The following is a 20,737-nucleotide window of genomic DNA, read 5'->3' on the forward strand; positions in this document are numbered from 1 at the left end:
AGTTAGGTTTAGTGCTCGCTAGCAACTTGCCTTTGCTCCTTGCAGCTACAAGGTCCTTTTGACACTGCACTTGCATAACAGGTGGTCAGCCTGCCACGCAGTTTCCTCGTGTATTGCAATGTAATCGGCCATAATCGGCGTCCAAAACGGTCAATTACCGATTGTTATGAAAACTTGATATTGGCCATAATTAATTGGTCGACCTCTAGTGGTGATACAGTGGGTCTCTAGAGGAGGGTAGACAGAATGTGGAGAGATTGATAAGGAAGGTGAAAGAGAGACCGAGGGAGAGAGAAAGAGAGTGTGTGTCTGTTGCTACTGTTTGGAAACAGAGAGTTAGTCCCAACTCTCCAATGTCTCCCTGTCTGTATTGTGCCAGATCAGCGACACACAGATTTTCCTTCTTAAGCTCTTTTCACACTGTCACATCAAAGCACTTCAGCTCTCCCCCCCTCTCTCTCTCTCCCCACATACAATTCACTCACACCCTCTCCTCTGCAAATTTCTCACATAACACACGGCTAACACATTTTTTATTCTCTCTGTCTCTCTCTGTCTCTCTCTGTCTCTGCGTGTGTGCCAGTTTGAGGATAAAAAGTGTATATGGTTCCATCTAGTGGTTGATGTGTGTATTTCCCCCAACGTACAATGTCCCAGTTGATCAGCGTTTGTGTTTCCAGTAGTGTGTCTGGTCTCCGGGATAGCGATCGTTTTTCTGACTGCCTCTGTGTTCTCTCTTTGGCCGGAGATGGCATGGCTATGTGAGGATTGTGAGGTCGACCTGTAGTGGTTAGTGTTCACATATCCCAGAAAATTGCCATTTGAGCCCAAAGGATAACCCTCTCCCCCTCTCTTCGTCTCTTTCTCTCCCTCCCTCAGCGGTGAGGAACGACAGGAACAAGAAGAAGAAGGAGGAGAAGAAGCCAGAGTGTACTGAGATCTACGTGCTGAGTACCGAGACGGAGCAGATGATCGAACGCGTTCGCAAGGCCCATAAGGAGACTTTCCCCTCGCTCTGTCAGCTGGGCAAATACACCACGGTGACTTATACACACGCACACATTACCCTCGCTCTGTCAGCTGGGCAAATACACCACGGTGACTTATACACACGCACACATTACCCTCGCTCTGTCAGCTGGGCAAATACACCACGGTGACTTATACACACGCACACATTCCCCTCGCTCTGTCAGCTGGGCAAATACACCACGGTGACTTATACACACGCACACATTACCCTCGCTCTGTCAGCTGGGCAAATACACCACGGTGACTTATACACACGCACACATTACCCTCGCTCTGTCAGCTGGGCAAATACACCACGGTGACTTATACACACGCACACATTACCTCGCTCTGTCAGCTGGGCAAATACACCACGGTGACTTATACACACGCACACATTACCCTCGCTCTGTCAGCTGGGCAAATACACCACGGTGACTTATACACACGCACACATTACCCTCGCTCTGTCAGCTGGGCAAATACACCACGGTGACTTATACACACGCACACATTACCCGCTCGCTCTGTCAGCTGGGCAAATACACCACGGTGACTTATACACACGCACACATTACCCTCGCTCTGTCAGCTGGGCAAATACACCACGGTGACTTATACACACGCACACATTACCCTCGCTCTGTCAGCTGGGCAAATACACCACGGTGACTTATACACACGCACACATTACCCTCGCTCTGTCAGCTGGGCAAATGACATACACACGGTGACTTATACACACGCACACATTACCCTCGCTCTGTCAGCTGGGCAAATACACCACGGTGACTTATACACACGCACACATTACCCTCGCTCTGTCAGCTGGGCAAATACACCACGGTGACTTATACACACGCACACATTACCCTCGCTCTGTCAGCTGGGCAAATACACCACGGTGACTTATACACACGCACACATTCCCCTCGCTCTGTCAGCTGGGCAAATACACCACGGTGACTTATACACACGCACACATTACCCTCGCTCTGTCAGCTGGGCAAATACACCACGGTGACTTATACACACGCACACATTACCCTCGCTCTGCCAACATGTTTGGGCATTACAAACACCGACTAACATACACACTCCTTGCACGCTCAACATACCAGCCAATGTATTTGTAGAACCACAGAATAACCTACATGCATGTATCTCCCTCTCCCTCCCTACAGAATAACAGTGCAGAGCACCGCGTGGCTCTAGATGTCAACCTGTGGGATAAGTTCAGTGAGCTGTCCACTAAGTGTATCATCAAGACGGTGGAGTTTGCCAAGCATCTGCCAGGCTTCACCACCCTCACTATCGCTGACCAGATCACCCTGCTCAAGGCTGCCTGTCTGGACATACTGGTGAGAAGACGCATCAGGACACACACACATTAGGACATGCGTGTATTTATTACAAACAGCAAAACATCGTCAGAAAGTGAACAGCAATATATTTGTGCTCCCCTTCCCAACTAACTCAGTGGCCTTGTGGTTAGTGTCCGTCCTGAGATTGGGAGTTTGATCCCTGGTCATAATTTTTTTTATACCTGATGCATCTCTGCTTGGTACTCAGCATTAAGGAGATAGATTGGGGGGTGAGGGGGGGGAAGAGCCATTTCGGCTCGCAAGACTGACTGACTTCTTTTCCCCCCATTTCCCTCCTTCCCTCTTTCTACCTTAGATTCTGAGGATATGCACGCGGTACACTCCAGACCAGGACACAATGACGTTCTCAGACGGGCTGACCCTGAACAGGACCCAAATGCACAACGCAGGCTTCGGCCCGCTCACAGACCTGGTGTTCGCCTTCGCCCAGACACTCCTCCCTCTGGAGATGGACGACGCCGAGACCGGCCTGCTCAGCGGCATCTGTCTGCTGTGTGGAGGTACTGTACCGTTGCTCGGGTTCCAACCCAGCACTGCACCTCCTATCAGGGCCGGGAGTTGATATCACGAGGCCAATTGTCATTTGTTTTCAAGCAAATTAGTATTGGGTATTAAGGATGTGTTTTTCATTTGTGTGTGTGTGCGCCTGTGTGTGTGTGTGCGCCTGTGTGTGTGCGCCTGTGTGTGTGTGTGCGCCTGTGTGTGTGTGTGTGTGCGCCTGTGTGTGTGTGTGTGTGTGCGCGCCTGTGTGTGTGCGCGCCTGTGTGTGTGTGTGCCTGTGTGCGTGTGTGTGTGTGTGCGCGCGCCTGTGTGTGTGTGTGTGTGTGCGTGTGTAGACCGTCAGGATCTGGAGCAGGCAGACAAGGTGGACGTACTACAGGAGCCCCTACTGGAAGCTCTGAAGATCTACGTGAGGAAGAGGAGGCCTCACAAACCACACATGTTCCCCAAGATGCTGATGAAGATCACGGACCTCAGGAGCATCAGCGCCAAGGGTGAGAGAACACGCCTGCACACTGCGTTGTTTTTTACAGGGTAGATTTAGTGTAGCTTAAACTTCTTCCAGTGTGAAGTCATTGGTAGCTTGGTAAACTGTATTGTTTTATGTTGGTGTTAACTTTATTTTGGCAGTCACCTGTATGAGCTTGTCACAGTTCATTTTGTAGAAACTATTGATCCTCTGTGGCTAAATTATACTCTGGTGTATTTTAAACTTTGAGTTGGCTCCTGTGATTGTATATTTGGTGTTGTTTTTCTTACCTCTTGGGCCCCTGTATTAATTCAGCCCTAGTCTCAGTGCAACACTACTACCATTTCTATCTATATCAGGCGTTATTTATTTGAAGAAAAATATTTAGGGTCTTACATATGATATTTTGCTGTAGTGGCCGAACCTTATGGAACACATGACCCTCTCACTCTCTCTGCCTCTCTGTTCTCCTCCCTCCCTCCCTCCCTCCCTCCCTCCCTCTCCTCCTCCAGGAGCGGAGCGAGTGATCACTCTGAAGATGGAGATCCCAGGCTCCATGCCCCCTCTCATCCAGGAGATGCTGGAAAACTCAGAGGGTCTGGAGGGCCAGGGGGCCAGCGGGGGCCGCTCCAGCGGAGGAGGGGCCCCACCAGGCAGCTGCAGCCCAAGCCTGTCCCCCAGCTCAGCCCGCAGCAGCCCCCCTGCACCCTCCCCTTAGACTGGGGTCCACCACCACCCCCCCCAGGCAGGGACAGCCAGAAGGCATGACTACAGACTCCCACACTGTGACAAACCAGGCCAGAGTGGAGTGGGGATAGGAAGAGGGCCAAGCCTGGGCCCAACCAGGACGGACTTTGACACTTTGAGGGTAAACGCAGGCCTCAATGGAGAGACAGCCGTCCCCCCACTCCCCCTATCTCAGCCCCAGACTGGGCACCATCATACTTAACTGAATCTGGATGGCACTATAACCATCACCCCCACCACCACCACCACCATAGACATGCCTCAGAACCAGCGCCAGGGATTGGCAGACGCAACACAAGGAGTTTAATCTGAGATGTTCTGTTTACTCTCCTCAGTGATGACTCTGTTCTTCCTCTCTCCCCCTCAAGACTATGGACAGGAATTCAGGCTCAGTGCCTGTCAGACCTGGGGTAAAGGGGTCGACAAGACGCACGTCTTTCTGCAGGGAACTAGACAGACAGACTGCTGGACACTGGGCACGAGTCATCCCTAAATGTTGTCAGGGACAGCAAATGGGGGCTGCTCAGAGGGGGGGGGGCCTGCCTCTCCTTCTCCTTCACAACTTTGAGAGACAGATTTTCTTACAAAAGATATATGGAAATATAAATATATATATATTGAAAAAGTAATCATTGCAATTTGAATTGTCCAGGTGGAATGATGCATAAAAGAGGAGTTGCTATCTTTTTCTCAGTATTTTTCTCACTGTTCTAAGAACTTAGATGTTATTTGTGATCCCACCTCCCCAGACCTAGTGTTTTGTTCTCTTCGTTTCACCCAGGAATATCAGCACACTAAGTAGTCACAGTGGAAATGTGTGTTTTTTTCTATCAAATCAGAAGATAAGTAGAACAAAAATGACGACACGATTTCAGATGCAATTCACTTTATGCACTAGACCTCTTGCACTGTCACGTTCACAAGTTGGATCAAATTGAGACACAAAACACAAATTGGACCAGGTTGGGTTGGCATCTCTCTGGTTTTGTTCCATTTACAGTATTTTCTATTTTTTTCCATAGGAGAAAAGGAAACGTAATGGTTCTATGATCTAGAGTCAAGTTGTTGTGGAGTTATGAAGATGACCTGTAAGAAAATAGCAGCCATGAAATAATGTACATAAGATGTATTCCTTTGTGTTAAAGTACATGGAGTCTAGCCAATTTTCACTTTTGTCAAAGCCTTTTATGTTTTGCTTTTTGTTCTTGTTTGGTGTCCTGAAGTGAAGGCATGAATGGTCGCCTGTTTAGACCGCTTAAGGAAGGGACGGACTGCTAGGAACACCATGGCCATTGATAACCTGTAAAGAGAGTTGAAATTTTAAAAAAGAAAGATTTGACAATTTAAAGACCAACAACTCCGTGACCCCCACTTTTCCTAAGGTCGTCCCTCTCTCATTCCATTTCTGGATAATGTATGTATTACCCCCAACAGCACTGCCTCTGTACTGTAGCACATTATCTATGTGCTCCCATTACCCCCCACCATCAGTCACAAACTGTACCACGTTACCAGTATGCTCACATTGTAGCACATTGGCTGTAGGATGTATCTATCTATGTCCCTGTAAACTCTGTGACACGATACCAGTACGCTCACAACACCACTGCCTCTGTATGTATACATGTTCCCCATTTCTCTACCCCCCCCCCACAACACCACTGCCTCTGTATGTATACATGTTCCCCATTTCTCTACCCCCCCCCCACACCACCACTGCCTCTGTATGTATACATGTTCCCCATCTCTCTACCCCCACCCACACCACCACTGCCTCTGTATGTATACATGTTCCCCATTTCTCTACCCCCCCCTCTACCCACAACACCACTGCCTCTGTATGTATACATGTTCCCCATTTCTCTACCCCCCACCCACAACACCACTGCCTTTGTATGTATACATGTTCCCCATTTCTCTACCCCCCCCACCCACAACACCACTGCCTTTGTATGTATACATGTTCCCCATTTCTCTACCCCCCCCCACACAACACCACTGCCTTTGTATGTATACATGTTCCCCATTTCTCTACCCCCCCCACCCACAACACCACTGCCTCTGTATGTATACATGTTCCCCATTTCTCTACCCCCCCCACCCACAACACCACTGCCTCTGTATGTATACATGTCCCCCATCTCTCCCCCCCCCCACACCACCACTGCCTCTGTATGTATACATGTCCCCCATCTCTCTACCCCCCACACCACCACTGCCTCTGTATGTATACATGTTCCCCCTCTCTACTCCCCCCCCTACCCCCCCCCACACCACCACTGCCTCTGTATGTATACATGTCCCCCATCTCTCTACCCCCCACCCACCACCACTGCCTCTGTATGTATACATGTCCCCCATCTCTCTACCCCCCCACACCACCACTGCCTCTGTATGTATACATGTTCCCCATCTCTCTACCCCCCCCCACCCACAACACCACTGCCTCTGTATGTATACATGTTCCCCATCTCTCTACCCCCCCCCATCCACAACACCACTGCCTCTGTATGTATACATGTTCCCCATCTCTACCCCCCCCACCCACAACACCACTGCCTCTGTATGTATACATGTTCCCCATCTCTCTACCCCCCACCCACACCACCACTGCCTCTGTATGTATACATGTTCCCCATCTCTACCCCCCCCACCCACAACACCACTGCCTCTGTATGTATACATGTTCCCCATCTCTCTACCCCCCACCCACCACCACTGCCTCTGTATGTATACATGTCCCCCATCTCTCTACCCCCCCCACCCACAACACCACTGCCTCTGTATGTATACATGTTCCCCATCTCTCTACCCCCCCACCACACCACCACTGCCTCTGTATGTATACATGTCCCCCATCTCTCTACCCCCCCCACCCACAACACCACTGCCTCTGTATGTATACATGTTCCCCATCTCTCTACCCCCCCCACCCACAACACCACTGCCTCTGTATGTATACATGTTCCCCATTTCTCTACCCCCCCACAACACCACTGCCTCTGTATGTATACATGTTCCCCATTTCTCTACCCCCCCCACAACACCACTGCCTCTGTATGTATACATGTTCTCCATCTCTCTACCCCCCACAACACCACTGCCTCTGTATGTATACATGTTCCCCATCTCTCTACCCCCCTCCCCCACAACACCACTGCCTCTGTATGTATACATGTTCCCCATCTCTACCCCCCCCCCCCACAACACCACTGCCTCTGTATGTATACATGTCTCCCATCTCTACCCCCCACCACAACACCACTGCCTCTGTATGTATACATGTCTCCCATCTCTACCCCCCACACCACCACTGCCTCTGTATGTATACATGTCCCCCATCTCTCTACCCCCCACACCACCACTGCCTCTGTATGTATACATGTTCCCCATCTCTACCCCCACACCACCACTGCCTCTGTATGTATACATGTCCCCCATCTCTCTACCCCCCACACCACCACTGCCTCTGTATGTATACATGTCCCCCATCTCTCTAGCCCCCCACACCACCACTGCCTCTGTATGTATACATGTTCCCCATCTCTCTACCCCCACACCACCACTGCCTCTGTATGTATACATGTCCCCCATCTCTCTACCCCCCCACACCACCACTGCCTCTGTATGTATACATGTCCCCCATCTCTCTACCCCCCCCACAACACCACTGCCTCTGTATGTATACATGTCCCCATCTCTACTACCCCCACACCACCACTGCCTCTGTATGTATACATGTTCCCCATCTCTACCCCCCACACCCCCAACACCACTGCCTCTGTATGTATACATGTCCCCCATCTCTACCCCCCCACCACACCACCACTGCCTCTGTATGTATACATGTCCCCCATCTCTCTACCCCCCCACCACAACACCACTGCCTCTGTATGTATACATGTCCCCCATCTCTCTACCCCCCCACCCACAACACCACTGCCTCTGTATGTATACATGTCCCCCATCTCTACCCCCCCACCCACAACACCACTGCCTCTGTATGTATACATGTCCCCCATCTCTCTACCCCCCACAACACCACTGCCTCTGTATGTATACATGTTCCCCATCTCTCTACCCCCCACAACACCACTGCCTCTGTATGTATACATGTTCCCCATCTCTCTACCCCCCACCACAACACAACACCACTGCCTCTGTATGTATACATGTCCCCCATCTCTCTACCCCCCCACAACACCACTGCCTCTGTATGTATACATGTTCCCCATCTCTCTACCCCCCCCCCCACAACACCACTGCCTCTGTATGTATACATGTTCCCCATCTCTCTACCCCCCACAACACCACTGCCTCTGTATGTATACATGTCCCCCATCTCTACCCCCCCCAACACCACTGCCTCTGTATGTATACATGTCCCCCATCTCTCTACCCCCCCACAACACCACTGCCTCTGTATGTATACATGTCCCCCATCTCTCTACCCCCCCACAACACCACTGCCTCTGTATGTATACATGTCCCCCATCTCTCTACCCCCCCAACACCACTGCCTCTGTATGTATACATGTTCCCCATCTCTCTACCCCCCCAACACCACTGCCTCTGTATGTATACATGTTCCCCATCTCTCTACCCCCCCCCACAACACCACTGCCTCTGTATGTATACATGTCTCCCATCTCTACCCCCCCACCACAACACAACACCACTGCCTCTGTATGTATACATGTCCCCCATCTCTACCCCCCCACCACAACACCACTGCCTCTGTATGTATACATGTCCCCCATCTCTCTACCACCCCCCAACACCACTGCCTCTGTATGTATACATGTTCCCCATCTCTCTACCCCCCCCACAACACCACTGCCTCTGTATGTATACATGTCCCCCATCTCTCTACCCCCCACAACACCACTGCCTCTGTATGTATACATGTCCCCCATCTCTCTACCCCCCACAACACCACTGCCTCTGTATGTATACATGTTCCCCATCTCTCTACCCCCCCCACAACACCACTGCCTCTGTATGTATACATGTCCCCCATCTCTCCCCCCACAACACCACTGCCTCTGTATGTATACATGTCCCCATCTCTCTACCCCCCCAACACCACTGCCTCTGTATGTATACATGTCCCCATCCCATCTCCTACCACTGCCTCCCCTCTACCACAACACCACTGCCTCTGTATGTATACATGTCCCCATCTCTCTACCCCCCACACCACCACTGCCTCTGTATGTATACATGTCCCCCATCTCTCTACCCCCCCACAACACAACACCATTGCCTCTGTAAGTTTGTTTCACAGTATCAGCACCTCTATCTCTTTATCTATCACAGCAACACAACTGCCTCTGTTTACACACTATTAGTATTTATCTGTCTGTCATTCTTGACGCTACTGACACATCCGAGTACCTAGCTATTCCCTAGCCTGGCCCTAGATCAGTTTGTGTCGTCTTGCCAATGCATGACAATGAAATAGGAGTTGCACAAACTGATCTGGGATCAGGCTAGCTATTTCCCCACCTTTAACCACTGTTTACACAAAATAGTGCAACTTACCTATCCATCTCTTTTCCCCACAACACCACTGCCTCTGCTGTTCAGTAGGAGTGGATCTGTCCTTCACAACGATCGAACGCTGCTATTGGCCAGCCTCTCTGCAGCCAGTATGACAACGCACAACTGTTTTTCCCCTGCACTCTCACTTGTAATGCAATCAGATGTCAACCAGCATTTGGGGATAAAATAAATAACTGTTTTGATTATGCCAGATCATTGGACGAAGAGAATGACATTTAATAAAGAACCATGCCTGTGTGTGTGTTTTTAAATGTTTCTTAACTGGTGGTGGGTCCACTATTAGGCTGAAAGTAAGATTGTGGTGGGACTTGAAGGTCAGCATTTTGGTGAAACAGGGACTATAGCAGGTCACGTTACAATAACACATACAAGATTCAGAGTCCCTTTAAGGGTTATACTACAGTTTCTTTTGGGGGGAGGCTTATTTTTTAGGTTCCTTATTGGCCCCCAAATGTAGTTAGACAATACATTGAGTGTACAAAACATTAGAAACACCTGCTATTTCCATGACAGACTGTCCAGGTGAATCCAGGTAAATGTTATGATCACTTATTGATGTCACTTGTTAAATCCACTTCAATCAGTGTAGATGTAGGGGAGGAGACAGGTTAAAGAATGATTTTTAAGCCTTGAGACAATTGAGACATGGGTTGTGTATGTGTGCCATTCAGAGGGTGAATGGGCAAGACAAAATATTTAAGTGCCTTTAAATGGGGTATGGTAGTAGGTGCCAGGCGCACCTGTTTGTGTCAAGAACTGCAACGCTGCTGGGTTTTTCACGCTCAACCGTTTCCCCTGTGTATCAAGAATGGTCCACCAGCCAAATTACATCGAGCCAACTGTTAGGAGCATTCATGGGGGGGTGCAACTCAATAGGAAGGTGTTTTTCATGTTTTGTACACTGTCTTTCTGTGTGTGTGTGTGTGTGTATAATATATATATAAAGTCAAAAGTTTGGACAAACCTACTCAATTCAGGGTTTTTCTTTATTTGTACTATTTTCTACATGAAGATATCAAAACTATCAAATAACAAACATGTAATCATGTAGTAACCAAAAAAATTGTTAAACAAATCAAACATATACTTTAAATGTAAGATTCTTCAAAGTAGCCACCCTTTGCCTTGATGACAGCTTTGCACACTCTTGGCATAGTAAAACTAAAGAAAAACTCTTGAATGAGTAGGTGTGTCCAAACTTTTGACTGGCACTGTATATGTGTATGTATTGTTCAATCGTCGTGTTTTTTGGGTCTCATATTCTTGGTTTTAAAAATAAATGAAATGGGGTTTGTGGTGTTGAGCTCAGTGTTGTGTGCCAGCACAGTTCAGTGGAATCAGCAACCAGACCAGAGACAAGTTGGCTAGGATTTCCTGCTTTGTGACAGTTTACCACTCTTCTCTGTCATGGTAATGTTAATACCGGAAAGTGTCTAGAAGCTCATGCATTGACCTTTTGTACATGGAGGTAGAACATGGTCATTTAACTCTACATTTTGGTTGTAACATAAAAAGTTAAATCTGATGTAAATATTGCAATAATTTACTTGCCAAGTGTTGGGGAGAATCATACCTGATATTGGAGGACGTTACAAGGATCAAGATGGTGACAATTCTACTCTTTATGGTATTAGGTGAGTCTTTGTGTATTACAGTAACTAAGTTGTCATAATGGAAGGTCTTTCAAGTTCCTTACATGAATAAGAATAGACTATATATTGGTGTCTGTTGTCTCTGTGACTTCTGCTCTATCCAAGTGCAGTATGATATTCTTGTTTCAATAGGATCTTTATATATTAATGTCTGCAATGCAATTTTAACAGGCTAATTTGTGCGTTTGGGTCTCCGTGAACATTGTCACGAGCGACTTGGTAGACTGTGACAAAATCAAACTGACCTATAACAAAGGACTCGTTTCCAGTTCGCGCGACTGCTTTCTTGGCTCACGCAGCTGTGACTTCAAAGTCAAACGATGTGCTTTGATGTACACATATCTCCTGAAAATGTAGCAAAATAGGATCTTGAAACCGCGGAGAGGGTAACACCACCTGTGGAACATTCAATGGATTGGACATGATTTGGAAAGGCCTGTCTAAATGTGGACCCACAGTTGACTGCATGTCAGAGCAAAAACCGAGCCTAGACAGGATTGTATCAAGGCACAGATCTGGGAATGGGTACCAAACCATTGCCGAAGCTTTGAAGGTCCACAAGAACACAGTGGCCTCCATCATTCTTAAATGGAAGAAGTTTGGAACCACCAAGACTCTTCCTAGAGCTTGCCGCCCGGCCAAACTGAGCAATCTGAGGAGAAGGGCCTTGGTCAGGGAGGTGACCAAGAACCCAATCGTTAACTCTGACAGAGCTCCAGCTCCTCTTTGGAGATGGCAGAATCTTCCAGAAGGACAACCATCTATGCAGCACTCCAACAATCAGGCCATTATGGTAGAGTGGCCAGATGGAAACTACTATTCAGTAAAAGGCACTTGACAGCCCGCTTGGAGTTTGCCAAAAGGCCCCTAAGGGACTCCCAGACGATGAGAAACAAGATTCTCTGGTCTGATGAACCAAGATTGAACTCTTTGGCCTGAATGCCAATCGTCACTTCTGGAGGAAACCTGGTACCATCCCTACGGGGGAAGCATGGTGGTGGCAGCATCATGCTGCGGGGATGTTTTTCAACGGCAGGGACTGGGAGACTAGTCAGGATTGAGGGAGTGATGAACGGAGCAAAATACAGAGAGATCCTTGATTGAAAACCTGCTCCAGAGCGCTCAGGACCTCAGACTGAGCTGAAGGTTCACCTTCCAACAGGACAACGACCCAGAGCACACAGCCACGACAATGCAGGACTGGCTTCGGAACAAGTCTCTGAATGTCCTTGAGTGGTCCAGCCGGAGCCTGTACTTGAACCCAATAGATCATCTCTGGAAAGACCTGAAAATAGCTGTGCAGCAATGCTCCCCTACCAATTAGCAAACATTTCTAAAAACCTGTTTTTGCTTTGTCATTATGGAGTATTGTGTGTAGATTCATGAGGGGGATTTTGTTTTAAATCCATTTTAGAATAAGGCTGTAATATAACAAAATGTGGAAAAAGTCAAGAGGTCGGAATAGTTTCAGAATGCACTGTACAGTTGTGGCCACAAGTTTTGAGAATGACACAAATATACATTTTCACAAAGTCTGCTGCCTCAGTTTGTATGATGGCAATTTGCATATACACTCCAGAATGTTATGAAGAGTGATCAAATGAATTGCAATTCATTGCAAAGTCCATTTTTGCCATGCAAATTAACTGAATCCCCAAACAACATTTCCACTGCATTTCAGCCCTGCCACAAAAGGACCAGCTGACATCATGACAGTGATTATCTCATTAACACAGGTGTGAGTGTTGATGGGGACAAGGCTGGAGATCACTCTGTCATGCTGTTTGAGTTTGAATAACAGACTGGAAGCTTCAAAAGGAGGGTGGTGCTTGGAATCATTGTTCTTCCTCTGTCAATCATGGTTACCTGCAAGGAAACATGTGTCGTCATCATTGCTTTGCACAAAAAGAGCTTCACAGGCAAGGATATTGCTGCCAGTAAGATTGCACCTAAATCAACCATTTATCAGATCATCAAGAACTTCAAGGAGAGCGGTTCAATTGTTGTGAAGAAGGCTTCAGGGCGCCCAAGAAAGTCCAACAAGCACCAGGACCGTCTCCTAAAGTTGATTCAGCTGCGGGATCGGGGCATCAGCAATACAGAGCTTGCTCAGGAATGGCAGCAGGCAGGTGTGAGTGCAACTGCACACACAGTGAGGCGAAGACTTTTGGAGGCTGGCCTGGTATCAAGAAGGGCAGCAAAGAAGCCACTTCTCTCCAGGAAAAACATCAGGGACAGACTGATATTCTGCAAAAGGTACAGGGGTTGGACTGCTGAGGACTGGGGTAAAGTAATTTTCTCTGATGAATCCCCTTTCCGATTGTTTGGGGCAGCCGGAAAAAAAGCTTGTCCGGAGAAGACAAGGTGAGCGCTAGCATCAGTCCTGTGTCATGCCAACAGTAAAGCATCCTGAGACCATTGATGTGTGGGTTTGATTCTCAGCCAAGGGAGTGGGCTCACTCACAATTTTGCCTAAGAACACAGCCATGAATAAAGAACGGTACCAACACATCCTTCCGAGAGCAACTTCTCCCAACCATCCAGAAACATATCCAAAACATGGATATTTTGGGTCCATGGCCAGGGAACTCCCCAGACCTTAATCCCATTGAGAACTTGTGGTCAATCCTCAAGAGGCGGGTGGATAAACAAAAACACACAAATTCTGACAAACTCCAAGCATTGATTATGCAAGAATGGGCTGCCATCAGTCAGGATGTGGCCCTGAGCGGATTGCAGAGGTCTTGAAAAATAAGGGTCAACACTGCAAATATTGACTCTCTGCATCAACTTCATGTAAATGTCAATAAAAGCCTTTGACACTTATGAAATGCTTATAATTATACTTCAGTATTCCATAGTAACATCTGACAAAAATATCTAAAGACACTGAAGCAGCAAACTTTGTGAAAATTAATATTTGTGTCATTCTCAAAACTTTTGGCCACGACTGTAGGGCCCTACTTTAACAAACCTAACACAAAGGTATATGTAATCTCAGGCGGAGCGCTATAGGTTCAGTGCTGTGTCAGGCATATTTGTGCGATTTTTCACTATCACAATTATCGTGCACTTCCTGGCGTTGGGGTGAATTTTTTTTTTTTAATTTTACCTTTATTTAACCAGGCAAGTCAGTTAAGAACACATTCTTATTTTCAATGACGGCCTGGGAACAGTGGGTTAACTGCCTGTTCAGGGGCAGAACGACAGATTTGTACCTTGTCAGCTCAGGGGTTTGAACTCACAACCTTCCAGTTACTAGTCCAACGCTCTAACCACTAGGCTACCCTGCCGCCCCAAGGGCTGGGTTCTGATAAATGAACAAGTTGTGGGTGTGTCGAGGCTTGGCATCTCACTGGCCAGTCAGAATGTGCTCCATGGTGAAATATGGGTTAGCTTCAAGTTGTGTGTTTATGTCTTTTATGAATTGCCTTGGTATCAACTCCAATTCCAATGTTAGTCTGTTATAGATGGTGAAATGACTTACAGAAACTAATCAACAAAATGTAGAACCATCTTTGCTAAATATGTTAACTTGATCCCTTTTGAAGGCCACATTGTTCTAAGTATTTGCACGTCTTCAATACCATTCACACTGATATAGGGGCCAGGCCTACTGTAAATTTCATTATGGCTGAGCATGAACATGCCAAACATTGTCAAATAAGCAATATGAAAGTCATTATTTGTAAGGCCTGAAAAGAGGACGAACAACCAATCACTTTTTTTTTTTAAACAACACCAATTATATAGTAGACCTAACGGAGGACTTGGGTTTTGAAGATATGAAATGATGGGCATGGACACGTAGCCTACTTCACAGAGGGAGTTTCCCACACGTCCAAAACTGGACCTGCGTGGCTAAAACAATGTGGGCCTGCCTACAAAGCATAGATACAAAAAAGAGAATGTCAGCTCACTGTTTCACTTATCTAAAACTTTATATATGAATATAGCTTTGGTGATTAAGATGCATTTCCAAGCGGTCTCAAGATTCAAACCCTTTATGGACAGTCTTGACTACTTCCGAGATTGCATTGGGCAGACCGCAAACAAAAACTTCACTGAGAGGACGGAAGGCTATGCTTGGTTTTTCATCGAATAAAATGAAATGAGAAAAAAAAACATTTGTTTTTTTTCTGTTTCTATAATCGAAGTATACAGGTACCAACAGCACATTAGGCTACTCTTGTTCCGTGTGTATATGGGCACCGTGCATCACAGCTGGATAGGCTGCGTTTCCGCTGTTAAATAAGCAACTGCATTTACCGCTAAAACCAGCTTTTGGTTGGTCTTAAATGTCCCTATCAGCGCTGCCTAAAATTAGCACTTGGGGTCATGTTGTGAAGGACGCATCTCAAATATATCCACCCTGCCCATCTGAGCGCAAGCGACCTGATATAAGACAGGTCAATTGCCGAACCTGGCGTAAGAGCTGGAAAAGACCCGGTGCGACAGTTTTAACATGACACAATTGCGACGCCAGCGACTCTACATAAGAGTATTTATTTATTTTTTAGGGCAATCTCTGTAGAAATGGTTCAAGACATCACAGTAAAATAGAAGGATGTATTGTAAAATGGTAGTGTAATGGGAAAGATGGGTTAGTCTGTGGACATTTGAGGGTTGGTTGATTGGCCGATACACTTGGAATCGAGTGCGACCAGGAAGAAAACGTTACATATGTCGGGTAGTGGGTATACTTGTTTACTGTAAAATTCTTCAATCGGGCACCAGTCCAGCTATTGGACAAAATGGCCTTCTAAGAAGACTTGACTTATGAGTTATTTTTAGTAATAACTCTATAAGACTACAATTTAAAATAATAGTAATACATTGATTCATCTGAAGGTAACAATACACACCTGTGTGTATTATTATACAATCAACATTTAGTCATCAAAATATTTACACGCATAATGAGAATGATCATGAGCAGGTAGGAAATAGAATGAAGGACAAGAAGTGAAGACCCGGAGATCCTGAACATTAAATGACGTTATACTCGTGTGATCAAAGTCTGTTGTGGCTTCTTGATTGTTCAGGCCGCATGGAGGAGAACAAAGGAAGAAGATGTGTCCTTTCTGGTTGAGTTAGATGGTTCCTCCTTTGGTCAGGAGTTGGTGTCCTTTTGCTTGTTGCTCTTCTCTGTTGGCTCCTTGCTTGAGTTGCAGACTGTGCTCTAATTGTCTTCTCCTTCTTTCCTTGAAGAAGGTTATCTTAAATGTACCGTTGAGGCTACTAGCTTTTTAATGACTAAGTCTCCTTCTGAGACTGTGTAGTGCATGGGCTCTTCCATCCCAATGTATGTACTATTCCCTAAAATGTTCTTTCCCTAACTTATCTGTTCACCAGTTCTTTCCATTAAAGGCGAAGGTCCAGGACCTGTGGTCGGCCTACTGAGGATGGAGGTTCTTCTCTCTCCTCGAGAAAGGCCCAGCCTGAGAGGTCCAGCAGGATAAGAGGCTAAGAGCTAAGAGAGTGAGGCGGAGACAACAGTAGTCCTGTGAGGTCACATGGTATCACACCTAGGTGTGAAAGACCACTTTTATAACTCTTTGTCTTGGAGAGAGAGAAATGGTGACAGAGAGCAGGACACTCCCAGACAAGCCAGCAAACTACCAGGTGTGAAAGAGGGAAGAGACTCGGGGGGGGGGGGGTATGCTAATTTGCTATAGAGCAGACCTAACCCACTCTATTAAATTAGTCCAAACAGGAACATTTTACATCTGGCTGGAAATGAATAAGGAAATGATCTCAACAGAGAAAAATGTCCTCGTGTGGTACCTATATCCCCCCAATAGAATCCCATACTTTAACGATGACAGCTTCTCCATTTTAGAGATTTCCAGGCTCAGGGACATGTACTAGTCTGTGGCGACCTAAATGCCAGAACTGGACAAGAACCCGACACCCTCAGCACACAGGGGGACAAACACCTATCTGAAGGTGACAGCATTCCCTCCCCCCATATGCCCCCCTAGACACAACTACTACAACATAAACGGGTCACAACTCCTGCAGCTCTGTCGGACACTGGGTGTGTACATAGTCAATGGCAGGCTTCGAGGGGACTCCTATGGTAGGTACACCTAATGCTCATCTCTTGGCAGTAGTACTGTAGACTACTTTATCCCTGACCTCAACCCAGTGTCTCTTAGAGCGTTCACAGTCAGTCCACTGACACCCCTATCAGATCACAGCAAAATCACACTCTACTTGAACAGACCTATGCTCAAATCATGAGGCATCAAGGCCAAATGAACTGAAAAATATTACAAAATGCTATAGATGGAAGGAAAAGAGTGTGGAAATCTACCAAAAAACATTTCGGCAACAAATTAAATCCCATCTAGACGATTTACGGGACAAGGTTTCACTGTAATAGTGAAGGTGTAAACTTGGCAGTAGGAAACCTAAACAGTATATTTGACCTCTAAGCTAAGAAAATGAACAACAATGACAAATGGTTTGATGAATAATGCAAAAACCTAAGAAAGAAATTGAGAAACCTGTCCAACCAGAAACATAGAGACCCAGAAAACCTGAGCCTACGCCTTCACTATAGTGAATCACTAAAACAATACAGAAATACACTACGGAAAAAGAAGGAACAGAATGTCAGAAATCTGTTCAATGTAATTGAAGAATCCATAGAATCTAACCACTTCTGGGAAAATTGGAAAACTCTAAACAAACAACAACAAAACAGAGATGTATGGATAAATCCCTTCTCCAATCTTTTGGCTCTATAACAAAGAATCAACAGCAAAAACATATACACATCTTAGAATCAACTGTTAGAAACTACCAGAACCCACTGGATTATCCAATTACATTGAATGAATTACAGGACAAAATACAAACCCTCCAACCCAAAAATGCCTGTGGGGTCGATGTATCAATGCTTCTCCCTTCACTTTGCAGAGTGACCTTGACCACCTTCAACATGACCCTTGGAGACCGGTTCTGCTGGTCGAGGTACAGCTCCTTTGCAGCTCCTACCATGAGCATACTCTGCTCCTTCTGTGCTTGGGGAATTAGATCATGCAACACGGTGAGATGGATTTCTTTACAGCGGTTGCAGGGTTTCCTCAATGTGCAGGTCTCCGCCTTATGGCTACGGGCACACTTGTAGCATCGCTCGCCTGAAGTGATCCAGGTCGTCAATTGAGTTTGAGTGAGCTTTTTTACTCTGGGGCATGAGCCAAGGAAGTGCCCCTTACTATTGCAATATGGGCAGTAAGGCTGGAATTTGATGTTCTTGCACTTGAGAGGGGTCTTCTTCCCGGGTTCCTCCCCAGCATTTTCTGTCTCTCCTGGCGTTCAAACTCCTTCCTTCCCCCGGTGGCTATGGCTGAGATTGTGGCCTGGTGAGCGATGCTCTTCGCCTTTGCCTTCACCTCCAACCATGCGGCCAGGTCTCTGAGAGCATAGGTGCTTCTCGAGCCCTCTTTCAGGATGCTCTTATTCAAACAATGTTCAATGAAACTGTCTCTGAGGTACACTGGAAGTTTGCTAAGAAGCCTGTCCACGTGGGAGCCACATTTCAGCTCGTTCCCGTCTTCTCCTTCAACGGATTGGAGCATCGAGGTCAGGGATTGGACAGCCAGGGAGAATTCCTGGAAGGCAGCATGGTCTCCCATTTTAATTGGAGACGTGTTCAGGATGTTGTTTAGTTCATTCTGGACTAGCTGATGTGGCTCACCATATCTCGCCTTCAGGGCCTGGAGAGCTGCAGTGTATGGTGTTGCGGAGTGCATAAAGGATTGGGCCAGCCTGTATGCACTGGGAAACCGCAAATGATCCATTAGTACTTGGTATTTGTAGCGTTCTGACAGATGACTGTGAATACCCAGCAGGCTCTCCAATGCCATTTCCAAAAGGACAAATTCACTCTCCTTTCCGTTTTCAAAGTATGGCAGTTTGGATCTGGGAATTCCATACGCTGAGGCTACTAGAAGTTTCATAATGTTGGCTCCCTCTTCTGGTTGCGTATAGGATAAACTCGGGACTTCTGATGAGTCCACTGTGGCCTCATTGGGCCGGTCCCCTACTGTCCCAGACCCACCATTTGTGGCAGCCGGAATTGGGCGAGAGCCCTCCGATCTGTTGTTTGAGGACTGGCCTGGCCCTGGACGAAAGGAACGATTTGCCTTGGTTGGTAATTGACGGAAATGCAAAGGAGTGATGCTTTGTCCAGATGGAGGAATGCTAACTTGTGTCACTGGCACCGGCCTGTCTCCCGTGCTCCGTGTTGGCTGTTGACCCCGGAACCTCCGGGGACTGTGGGCCATGCTGTACCAGAGGGGCAGATTGGGAAAGAAAGGCAGACAGGTCAGGTCCATGTGGAGGGGTGGTCACGTCAACTCCCTGTTCGGCTACCCACACAGATTCCACTAATCTTTCAATGGTCCTTCGAGCTGGATCAGAAGGAGGGCCCATTGCTATCCATACATCCTTGGGTTGGGCTGTGCAAGGTCCATCCCATCTACTTCTCTCCACCCAAGCTGTACAGTCACAGCAAGTCCTCTTCACCAGAAGCGATCCAGATGCAGCCACTGACCTCCTTCGGAATGTTGAGATGCTCTGGAAGATGGACACCTTCTCCAACCGGAAGCTACAGGAGGTCACTCGCTGGAAACAGGACTCCTATGCATTAGACCTCCTGGAGAAGAGCACCACCACCACTGAAATGGATGGCGTTCACAGGTATGCAACCCCACTGCTACGGGTGCCCAACCATCCTCCTCTGGCAACCACGACACGGGCTGTACTCCCACTACTGCGTGGAACGGAGCGACGCCTGGTGAAGAATCCTGAGTTTACAGAAGTTCATAACCAAGAGATTCATAACCTTGAGAAGGCAGGCTACGTCACTGAAGTGACAGCTCATGAAGAGGGAAACGCACTCCGTGAATCCTGGTATATCCCTCACCATGTTATCCAGCAACATGGTGGGAAGTATAGACTTGTCTTCAACTGTTCATTCCAAGATGCTGGTCAAAGCCTGAATGACTGTCTACTCCCCGGACAAACCTTAGGTCCTTCCTTGCTCGGTGTCCTTCTCCGGTTCCGGCAGCACTCTACAGCCATCAGTGGAGACATCAAAGCCATGTTTCATCAGATTCGTTTACTGCCTTCCGACACCACACTGCTCCGGTTCATATGGCGAGATATGGAACGAGATGCAGAGCCCACAATCTATGAATGGCAGGTACTCCCATTTGGCACCACCTGCAGTCCTTGCTGTTCCATATACGCTCTGCAGAGACACGCATGGGAGCATCCAGACAGTGACCCAGAAGTTTTGGATTCAGTGGAGAGTACCTTCTATGTGGAAAACTGCTTACAGAGCATCCCATCCATGGCTGAAGCAAAAGTACTCCTTGATAAAGTACGGAATC

At 47.2% G+C, this 20,737-nt stretch overlaps 1 pseudogene; it reads left to right on the forward strand.

Annotated features, from left to right (window-relative positions):
- The window catches only part of LOC115110150 (retinoic acid receptor alpha-like), a 183,852-nt pseudogene extending 178,570 nt beyond the window's left edge, over positions 1-5,282 (forward strand).
- Positions 5,283-20,737: the final 15,455 nt, after the last annotated feature.

The sequence above is a fragment of the Oncorhynchus nerka genome, linkage group LG26, assembly GCF_034236695.1.
Source record: "Oncorhynchus nerka isolate Pitt River linkage group LG26, Oner_Uvic_2.0, whole genome shotgun sequence".
In the NCBI taxonomy this organism is placed as follows: domain Eukaryota; kingdom Metazoa; phylum Chordata; class Actinopteri; order Salmoniformes; family Salmonidae; genus Oncorhynchus; species Oncorhynchus nerka.